Genomic DNA, 11,364 nt, shown 5'->3' on the forward strand with positions numbered 1-11,364 from the left:
TATTGTTTTCATTTTATTACAGTACAGAGATTCAATATGATTGATACAGAGCATAGATATAGTCTAATGATTTATGAGAATAGGCTAGGGAAGAGGTGTAGGGCGAAGGTATTATAGAATGAGGAGAAGTTTGTGAGGGAAGTAAGAAGAAGGCGGAGTAATTCAGGGGTTGGTGGAGTGGGGGAGGAATGGTGTGGCAGGGGTGGGACAGGAGGTGAGCGAAGATGTGGACTAGGTGAGATGGAAGGCGGGTCACGCCGGGGACGACTGCGAGGTGTGTTCGGGCGGTGCAGAGGTTATGGGGGAGAATGCGAAGGTTCCACACGATGATGGCGACCATAGATGTGAATTCCGGAAGTGATGAGGCGCTGAACGGCGGCTGAAGTGGGTAGTTGAATCCGTACCAGGAAAGTAGGTCCGTCTGAGTTATAGATGCGAAAGGCGTGCTGGACGGGGATGTCTGCCTGGCGGCTGAAGTGGGTAGTTGAATCCGTACCAGGAAAGTAGGTCCGTCTGAGTTATAGATGCGAAAGGCGTGCTGGACGGGGATGTCTGCCTGGCGGAGGTCGTGGGCAAGGGCGGCGGGCGCTATGCTTGGATCAACCCCTCGGATGACGCAGCTGTAGACAGATGGTGTTGAGTGCGGAGGTAGTCGTACCGCATTCTCCGGAGAAGCGACGGTATGTCCCTCGGCAGATGGCTGCGTAGAAGGAGGGTGTGATGTTTGAGAAACGATGGGAGGGAGGGGGAGAGATGCTTGCGAGAGGAGAAAAGGATGAGACATAGTCAGAGTAGTAAGAGAAGCAGAGGTATGAGCGACAGTGGTGGAGGTAGTTATAGTAGTGGTGGTGACAGATACGATACAAGGATGAGTAAGGGAAGTTGTAGAAAATGCGGTGGTGGTAGTGGGAGGAGGAAAAGGGCAGGAAGACACTGGTAAGGAGGGTGATGGGGACTGAGGAGGCGTAATGTCAGCACTAGCAGCCAGTTCTTCATCTGCTTCAATCTTAGCTTCGAGGTGAGCCGGTGTAGAAACCACAGAGTACATGCGGTGATGGATGAGAGCGCCAGTTTTCTGGACTGAGAGACAGGCAGCGGCAGATGTGTAGTAGAGCAGGACCTCTGGTGCTGGATCAGTGCCTTGGTAGAGGCGTTGAACAAAATAGACACCGGTCGAGAGAAGGGCTTCACAGATGTCCTCTTCCAGGATAGCGGGATCAATGTCCTGGATGATGCAAGTAGATAACATTGCTGGGGAAGGCCATCAACCTACTTAGGGACAGCCAATTATGCTATTTGGCTCAGCGACGAGAGATGTATAGTTGAGACGACGTTACCCTGGCCGGACAAAAATATAGGATATGCGAGAGAATATCAGAGTCCACAGAAAATGAGACTTCGATGAAAAGCCCCTGACCCCCGCAGGTGAACTTATCAGAAGCCCTTTTAAGAGGCACAGTCTGATAACTGCATACGGGAGATAAATCTCCACAATGGAATTACTGTATTGCCTGCCTAGCAATTCCGAATGGAAAATTCTACATTCCCATGGACAGAATTCGATATTTTTCACCAATAGGGCATGTCAAAAATGTCAAAAACATATCAGATGTAAGGCTTTTCAGGCGTTTGCTCTATTAACCGGTGTTTCGTCTTGGGTCTGACACTAGACTCATCAGAGTGGGATGTGTCAGACCCTACCCACTGACGCTGGGGTGTATGCAGGTGAACTACTACTACTACAAAACGTTTTCATTCCTCCCCTGAAGAGGGAGGCAGGCCTCTTAGATGGTTACGCCGTCTCTCAGGCCGGGAGATTTGTTACGGTGAAGGAGATGTGCGGAGAAGGTGAGGGGGTAGGCAGCCGTGGCCTATACTACGAACTGTCCCGGCATTCGCCTTAGTGCAGGAGAATGGAAAACCACGGAAAACCATTCTCAGGACAGCTGATGGGTGAGGCCAGGCGAGAAATGCAGCACTGTGCCCCAGGCCCATCTCCCGAATACAGAGGCGTAGAGCCGTGACCACCTCTCCTCTGCTCGGTTGGCCGGTCAGAGTACAGACCTTATGGGACAACAACCCACTCTGCATCTACCGACCTGCAGGTGAACATCGTCATCATCAGAAGGTCATTTCATTCCCTCTCCTCACACGAGGAGGGGTGGGCCATCAGCTCAACGAGGAGCTCTTCGGCCGTATAGTAAGAAAAGCAACATAGAAATAATGAAAGAGTGGAGGGTATGTAGGGACGATTGTAATTGAGTCGGCGCAGGGAGACCGTGACAAACAAGCCGGGACCCAGGGAGGACCCGCAAAGCCCCCGCACAAGCAAACCCCTATGGTTACCAGGAGAAGAGGAACGAGAAATTTATTTACATAGCAATGTATCTCAGGCGCGCTGTTTGGAAAACAGAAATTGTTACAGAGAATGACAGAACAGACAATGAATGGGTACAAGAATTACAGAGATGTACGAATTACAAATGTGAATGTTACAAATATTGCGCCAGAGCAGGTTGCGGGTTCGGTGAGAAGTTGGAGTAAGGAGGACAAGGGAAGTGGTGCAACTTAAGATAGTAGAGGGTGGTTGTGATACTGGTAATAGAGGTAGCGATATTGGTGAAAAATATCAAATTCCTTCCATGGGAATTTAGAATTTTCCATTCGGAATTACTAAGCGGGCAATAATTCCATTGTGGAGGTTTATCTCCCATATGCAGTTATCAGACTGTGCCTCTTATAAGAGCTTCTGATAAGTTCACCTGCATACACCCCAGCGTCAGTGGGTAGGATATGACACATCCCACTCTGATGAGTCTAGTGTCAGACCTAAAACGAAACGCTGGTTAATAGAGCAAACGCCTGAAAAGCCTTACATCTGATATGTTTTTGACATGCTCTATTGGTGAAAAATATCTAATTCTCTCCATGGAAATTTAGAATTTTCCATTCGGAACTAAAAATTTACATGTAAATAGCCGTAACTAGACGCGAGAAGATATGAAATATCCTCTGAAATCAGTGATGTATTCTGCCATATCTTGAGGTGTATTACATTCTTACTTAATTTCCGTATATAACATTAAAATTAAGATATTGTTTACTTCAGTATTTTTAATGAGTTAACAACTGCTATCGGCCACGTTATTTACGCATTTATTACGAAAATGTGTTATCCTCTTTCAGTTCGAATTTGCTTTAGAGAACAGCAGTCGATGGGTCTTACTAATCAACTCCAACATTGCCTTTGAATGTCAACGAGAGAGCTCGCAAATGCACAAAGTGAGAAAACTATACCGTACTGAAGATGATTGATCACATTTTATTGCAAACATTTCAGTTTTCTTATTCAAACAGCATCACGTATCCTAACTTAACCGTACTATACGTATGATGAAAACAAACTTCAAGCGCCAGTAGAGAAATAACTTTCTCGCTATAAATTTTCATAATAGCCTTTCCGTAATTTAACCAGACACGACAAAATATAAACTAACCTCTGAAATCAATTAAGCACTCTGCCATATCTCGAGGTGTATCGATTCTTACTTAATTGCAGTATTTAGCCTCAAAATTAAGCGGTCGTTTAGTCAGCCTTAATTTTTTACGAGTTAACAACCATTGTCAGACACGTTATTTATGCATTTATTATGAAAATATGTTCTCTTTCATTTCAAATTTTCTTTACGGAACAGCTGTCGACGGGTATTACTAATCGACTCCGACATCGCCTTCCAACATCGACGAGAGAAATCACTAGTGCACATAGCGAGGAAACGATGCCGAAGGTAATCGATCGCATGCAATATCATCGCTGGGGTGCATAAATATCGGTAATGGAAAAAATCGCGCGCGTTTAATTGCTCGTAATAACGGATGCGCCAGTGATAGGGTTCTCGCTGTAACCGAAGGATGATACACAGTTTAATATAGGAATTTTGAAGGGACAGAAAAAAGTCGCCGCCATAACGGAGTTCTCGTTATATGCCGTACTCGCTATAGAGGACTTCTACTGTATTGAGAAAATGGTATTGTTTGACAGACTTAAATTGGTACAAGATATGGTTTACAAGGACAATGCAATGATGACAATCATACTTGAACTGTTTAATGAAAAATAATCCCTTTCACAGTGAAGTGAATGAATAATTTTCTTCCATTTTGGAGTATGAACACAGTAAGTATATATATATATATATATATATAAGCATAAAGTTAAGCAGACTGTGTGGTGGCCATGGTTGTTAAAGCATGAAGTTATTGTCTCACAAGGGACAACTTTGACCTTGAATGCTCGGAACCGCATGAAACCATACTTAGAATAACAAGCAATCATAAACAAAACAGTGGTGTGCTTCATTTCCATGCAAAATATTGCATTCTACCTCAAGTAACATTTTAATAGAGAGAAACAAAGTAACAAGATATCAATACCATGGGAAGGAAATTATCCATAATTATTAATGGTGTCAGTGTATCATTACATTTTCAATCAGCAGCACCAAAAACTCTCTGCTTAAAGTACTTATAATAGTGCAAAACACACATATACAGCAGAACCACACAGATGCAGGATTTCGATGAAGTGGTTAAAACAAAGTGGGAGAGAACAATGAGCATACCTCACTAAAGCCACGTTATCACATTCCAAATCACTTTCGTGTTTACGCAGTCCAATATCAAAAGCCACACTAATTACATTTTCAAATGATGATGTTGGTATGTCAATGTCATAACCTGGCTTTCGCCAAGCATATTGCAATATAGGCTTATACGTAGGTGCAGCAAATTGATTGTAAATCACAGAGTGAAGTTTCATGATGAAATAACGATCATGTACCTTCACTTGTGGTTTGGCACCTTTTAGTCTTACAAAATCAGTAATCCTTCTGATATAGAGTTTATATTGCTGAAAGAAGTAAACATCAAGGGGTCGGCAATATTTTGTTGTTTTCGGTGGCTTAACATCTTTGTTTGGAAAACTTGCATCTAGAAGGGTATGATCTGTATGACCTGCCCAGGTATCACACAACAATAGTCTCTTTTCATTTGTTACATGTTCGCCAAGGACTGAAGTTAGAAAAAGTTTCATGTGTTCTTTAGTCATTTTCCACTTTTGCTTGCTTCCACATGAATGTTTCGTGGACAAAATGTTGCAAGTTTCTTTAAAATATTTGGACCGAAAGTGCCTTGTGTCTCTTGCAAACATGTACAACTTGTTTATTAGTCTGCCTGCCATTGATAAAGCCACATCAATTGTGTAGCTATGGGTAGAGCTATGTACAGATTGCAACACACTACCTTTAGTTCTCTCTCCTCTGTAGGACAGTGTTGATGCTGAAGACATTTCACACTGGAATTGACTCTGGTCACTGTTCCAAACATTACCTTTCTCCACACCCTCCTCTGTTATAAACATGTTCACTTCTTCCACAAACTGTTGTGCCTTCTGACGTATAATATCGTCTTCTATATCCTTATGTGTGACAAATGTAGTAATCTGCCTGGATGAAATGCCATATTCAGCCTTGAGATGGTTGATAATGGAAATGGAAGCTTTGAAATTGACCAAGCCAACCATTTTAGCCCCTTCTAGTGCCCATATCTGCAGAGGCCAGTAGTGAACTGTAGATCCATACCTCCTTGCACCATCAAATTGCAATATTACATACTCTTTTATAGTTTGTAATTGTGACAGTCTGTTTCCTTTGAAATGAGCACCTGCTCCCCGTTTCCTAGACACATAATTTAGAATTAATGTGCAATTTAATTTACTTTTGATGCATTTATAGCGCTTCATTAGTTTACTACAGGAATTGAAGCTACAATTGTAATAGTCCTCATAAATGTTCTCTAGCATGCTGTCATCAATATCTTTTAATACACTGGACCTCATCTTTTTGTGTGGAGAGTGTTCGTACTCACTTTGACTTGACTGTTCCTGTTGCTCTGGAAATGAATGTTGTGTACTGCTTGAAGAGCCACCTTCAGGTTCAGGTTCCTCCTGTCCTTCAAAATCCATATATCTATCCAGCGTAACGTCATGTATTTCTGTGTCATCACCATCATATTTCTGAATTATTATATTATATCTGCAAACTCCATATCCTCAGCCCCGATGTCATTTCCATATTCAGCACATCGCAACTTGGTCCCAAATATTTGGACCACATGCGTAGGATTAATTTTCTTCATGATATCACTGCACTGTACACAGTTTACACAGTAACTCGCTTGCGAACACTCCAAGAGATGAATACGTACTGCAGCTATACCACTCACACAACTGGAGCACTGGTTAGTGCAGCTACACTATGCCAACATATAGTGGCGCTAGCAGACAACTGCGGAGTTTTGCATGGAAATGAAGCACACCACTGTTTAGTTTATAGTTGCTTGTTATTCTAAGCATGATTTTGTGCGGTTCCGAGCATTCAAGGTCAAAGGTGTCCCTTGTCAGACCGTGCTTTGACAGTTCCGAGTCCCAATTGTTGAGAATATTTTTACCATCAGAATGTTGGCTGGCAGGGTAGGTGAGGTGATGGTATATAATTTCTAATTACTGGAATGTGTGCCAAAAGCCTGGATTAAATTCCACACCTATATGCAGTGTTCATATGGAGTGAGGGAATATGCTGCTGTTGATGATGATTCTTAAATCGGATGGAGACGTAACTCCTTCAGGATACTCCTTGGTGTTATATGACAGGAGTAGACTATGTGGCAGCAGCAGGCTTCACTCTCTCTCTTCTTACTGTCGTATATAATGTCATTCATTTTAATTTTTGATCCACAGAGGCTGTATGAATTTCATAAAATCAATTTTTTAAAATGCAAAATGGCTAAGATAAGACATGCAGTTATAGAGACAAACGACTGAAGCTAAAACAATGTGTTTAGAGAAAGATGAATTGAGTAAAGTTAAGTTACAGGAAAGACAGAGAAATGTGATCTTGCTTGGTGCAGTCTTCAGACAGTGCCTGGCAGTAATTCCTCACTGTTACAGTAGAGGTTTTATCCAGTCAAGTTTTAAATATTCTACTTTATTGCCCAAAATGAATTAACTTCAGTGAATGGCTTCTAAAACTTGAAAATGGAAAGGTCAGCCAAATTACACTATTGAGATTCTTCAAAATAGTACTTAAAAAAAATATTGTACAAGATCCTCTTGGTTCTTCTTTTTGTTCAAGTAAAAGTACAATTTTGTCCAAAATAGCAATTTTTTTTTTTTTGTCTAAGAAATGAACAAGTTAACATCATCAACCAATAGGTTCTGAATAGTTTGATTGGTGACCATATAACGAACATTATCACTGACTTCATAATGTTAATGAAGTTAGTAGGTTTCTAAACTCTTAATGAAAACTATACTTGATGGAGGGGTGGAGGGTGGAAATTTTGAAATCTCCGATACATAGATGATGTTGCTCTTGGATGAGATATAAATGAGAACAAATCTTGGGGTAAAGCAACCCAAAATAACTTAAATACTTTGGAGGTCTTAAAAAACAGGGTTATTAGATTTATGTATGGATCCATCAACTATATTCTCGAAATAAAATGTACTCTGAAACAAATATATTACCTCTTAAGAAATTAATCTCATTGAATGCATCACTTCTTATTCATAAAGTCTGGTACTTTATTTCTTTGCAGTGCTTATGGTTTCCATTACTGTTTGTATGGTGTTGTATTTTACTGCAAATGAGCTTATTTTAGTCTTTTTCTACATGTCTTCTTGATATTTCTATGTTGTTCTCTAGGTTCCGCTGCAGCTGTTGACTCTGTTAGAGCTAGGGGGCTGTTTGTCATCCAATATTTCTTTTCCAGACCTCTATAAACCATCTTTTTGTCCTATGCCATGACTAGAGCCTGGATTTCCATGCACTATCAAATCTCAAAATATGCATGCATTCATACAGTATCAAATGAAGGAACATGCACAATAAATGTGCATCAAATATTCATTTATAGGAAGGGGAGTTAGGGACTGGAATAACTTACCAAGGGAGATGTTCAATAAATTTCCAATTTCTTTGAAATCATTTCGGAAAAGGCTAGGAAAGCAACAGATAGGGAATCTGCCACCTGGGCGACTGCCCTAAATGCAGATCAGTATTGATTGAAGTGGGAAATATCCACTATGAAAATTCAGTTCAACATTGTTATGTTTTCACTTCCTTTTGAAACATTGTACAACTAATTTCTCCACATTGTCTTAATTTAAATTAATTTCTTTTATCTGACAGAACATTCCTGAACACAGAAAATGACCTTTCTACATCACAAGAAGTGACAGGTTCATAATTAATTGAAGACATTTAGGATGAAGTATATCTGAAGTTATCTCCTTTCAAAACTTAGAAATTCCTTTCCTCAATCCATTTAGACATGAGGTCTCTTTGTAGACTATTAACAGGTGGCATGACACCAGCACTTCCCAGCACAGTCTAACACTAAATTACAATTTGAAGCGTGTAAACGTACTGCTTTCCAACTCCTTTCTTTTCTCAATCATTTTGACCTCAGGCGTGTGAACAGTGAGAGTTCGGTGTTCGGGGTAAGAAATTCCAGGAAAGCAAAACAGGATTCAGTGCAAAACCAAGGTTTGTAAGCTGCTATCTCAGTAATGCGGCATCAGAGTAATATGATTCAAGGTTTGGTTTCTTCGACTAACATAGAAGAAAAAAAGAAATAGCATTCAGTAATGCAAAATTTTGGGTTCAGTTTTTACTGGGACACATTATTTCCAAGGGTTAGAGTGATCGACGTGGGGTCTTCCTGCTTATATCAATATTTACTCAAGCTACAGATAAGAAAGTGCTTGGCAAACTGGATTATAGGACCTCTATGCATCTAACTTTGGTTATCAAGTTGTATACCAGGAATACATTTTCTTTCTCTTTCAAGAATAGATAAATAACGTGGACATACAGTCCCAAATTCTGCAAACCCATCTTCAAAAAAGGCACTATCATGCAAGTTAACATAATATAATGTGACAAAGTCAGAAGAAAAGTCATATAATCCAATATAAATGTCCAATTATTCGCTATTAATTCCAAAATTTTCAAAATATGCAGTATGCATGAATTTTTCCCGAAAAGGCGCAAACATGCATGGAAAAAGTACAGTTATTTGGAATTGATTAGTCATAAAACGAATATTTGAAAAATTTCAGAAGTGTAACCAGCTTATTTAGGAACATGCATTTGCATGGAAATCCGGGCTCTAGCTATGGCACTTGTGAGTCTTTTGTAAGCGCTGGAGGACGTGACTGTGGGAACTTTTCTTGAAAACTTGTTCTGTCAGGGGTTTCCTTCCTTCACTTAGATGTCTGTTGGTGTTGTATGTCATTTTATATTGATTTCTGCTCTTAGGAGTTTGAGGGCAGAGTTGTTTATTGCACCAGGTGGTTGAAATTCTCAATCAGGTTCTTATTGAGATGAAACCAATAGGATACCTGTATTCTTGTGATGGTTCTGTCCAAATCTTAAGAGACAACTAGAATAGATAAAACTCTATAGGGAGTGTGGGTTGGTACCCATTGTTCATGTTTGTGGAGACATTCACCTCCTCAACACTTACCTTCAATGATGCTGCCACCAAAACAAGTGTCTTGATGAATATTTCATCTTGGTAAGGCAGGTTGGAGCCCACCAAACCCATTTTGGGCAGCAGTTGTTCGTCCCTCTTCACATCATGGAGATCACCCTCCATCCGAGGAGGCTGGTATAAAGAGAAATTCAATCAAGTTATAGAATTTAACATTAAATACAATACTTATCTTGTAATAGAACAGATGTTGTGGCTAATTACTGCAGTTTCATAGTTGAATTGTTAGATTATGGACAATGCTGTTGAGAAATAATAAAAATATAGGCCCCTTAACTTTTTCAGTGCTAGATTTTTTATGTATATGTACTCCTTCTGTGCTGGTCTTTTTAAAGAATATGCAATTATTAAAAAGTAGATTTACTGCTTTTTAAATTGATGTTTTAAGATAATACATTGAAATTAAACATAAATTTACTATGATGATAATGATGATGATGATAGTCAAAGTCTAAAAATGGACATTACTGTGGTATTGTTTAAAGCAAGGTATAACACACAACCCTACATTGTATGGTTGACACATATAATACTTTTTCAGCTTTTCATTAGCATTGTAAGTGCAAGAAACACAATTTCTTTTTCATATTCATACTAGCCCACTTTTGAAGTCAACTGTTCATAGAAATTGGGTAAACTGTTAAGACCTTGTAATATTCATTAGTAACCTCCACATTAACCTGTACCAGTGAAGAACTGAGCAATCACAGAATGAAATCTATTTCCAGAGAATTATCATGTAATATATTGTCTACAACACCTGAATTGCCTGAACGGAAAGTGTGAAGTATTGGAGTAAGAAAATTATGATAAATTTATTTAATTATTTCTGTTTCACTGGTGGAGATTGTATTTTTTCACCTTTGCCTTCCTCACTGTTGTCATTGTCCACATTTTCACTGTCACTTTTTATCACAACACCTCCAACATACTTTGGAAAGCATCAATGAAGGAGAGAAGTTCAGAGACCGCAACTGGTGGAGAAGTCTCGTGCGCCGATCCATCGCTTAAGATGGAACGACGTAGGATATCAAATCAAATCAAAAAAATCAAAAAACCTCCAACATCATATTCACCATCACTTTCATTGTTCAGAAATTCATTATCTGCATCACTATCAACTGAAAACTGTTCAATTTCATCACTGCCAAGACATCTTCTCTTTCCCAGCGTAGCACAGAAGATATATATTTCACCATTGCTATGAAACAAAATACTAATGTAAATACGACAAAAAGTGTCTCTCCTTTAGAACATCGCTGAACTTCTGGCGCAACATTTAAACTGATCGTTGCTGCACGTACTTTTATGGGCTTAAAGTGAGTGCTGCACGAAAAGGTAAATTTACAGATTTTGGGAGGGTAGTTATACCAATGCATGGAAGTTGAGATATAATGAGTTACAAAGGTGTGTACAGCAAATTCAAACACCCTAGTAGCTTGAACATTTGTGCCAGGGAACCTGACAACCACAAGATCCCTAGAAGAAGAAAATATCCAAAAACTCCCTGAAGAGAGTTTTAAGAGCCAGAAAAGATACAATATAAGTACACATGTATAAGCTTTACATTTCGTGTCAGTCAAGAAGCTGTTGCTGTCATTTTTATGAAGTACAAAAATGTTGGCATGGCACAAGTAATATTAATGTAGTGAAATTTTCCATGGAACATGGCTCGTTGAATGGGTTGGATAATGCGACAACATAACAGGCACAGTTCTCAGTAGTTTGGTTCTTCCTATAAGTGTTTAA

At 39.6% G+C, this 11,364-nt stretch overlaps 1 long non-coding RNA gene across 1 annotated transcript in view; it reads right to left on the minus strand.

Moving 5' to 3' along the window:
* LOC136882394 (uncharacterized) overlaps positions 1-9,684 on the minus strand; it is a 46,068-nt gene extending 36,384 nt beyond the window's left edge. Inside the window, exon 1 of the long non-coding RNA XR_010861168.2 lies at positions 9,589-9,684. This is a non-coding gene — a long non-coding RNA (uncharacterized lncRNA). The remainder of the gene's footprint in view (positions 1-9,588) is intronic.
* Between the last annotated feature and the right edge of the window lie 1,680 nt (positions 9,685-11,364).

This window comes from Anabrus simplex, chromosome 1 (genome assembly GCF_040414725.1).
Source record: "Anabrus simplex isolate iqAnaSimp1 chromosome 1, ASM4041472v1, whole genome shotgun sequence".
In the NCBI taxonomy this organism is placed as follows: domain Eukaryota; kingdom Metazoa; phylum Arthropoda; class Insecta; order Orthoptera; family Tettigoniidae; genus Anabrus; species Anabrus simplex.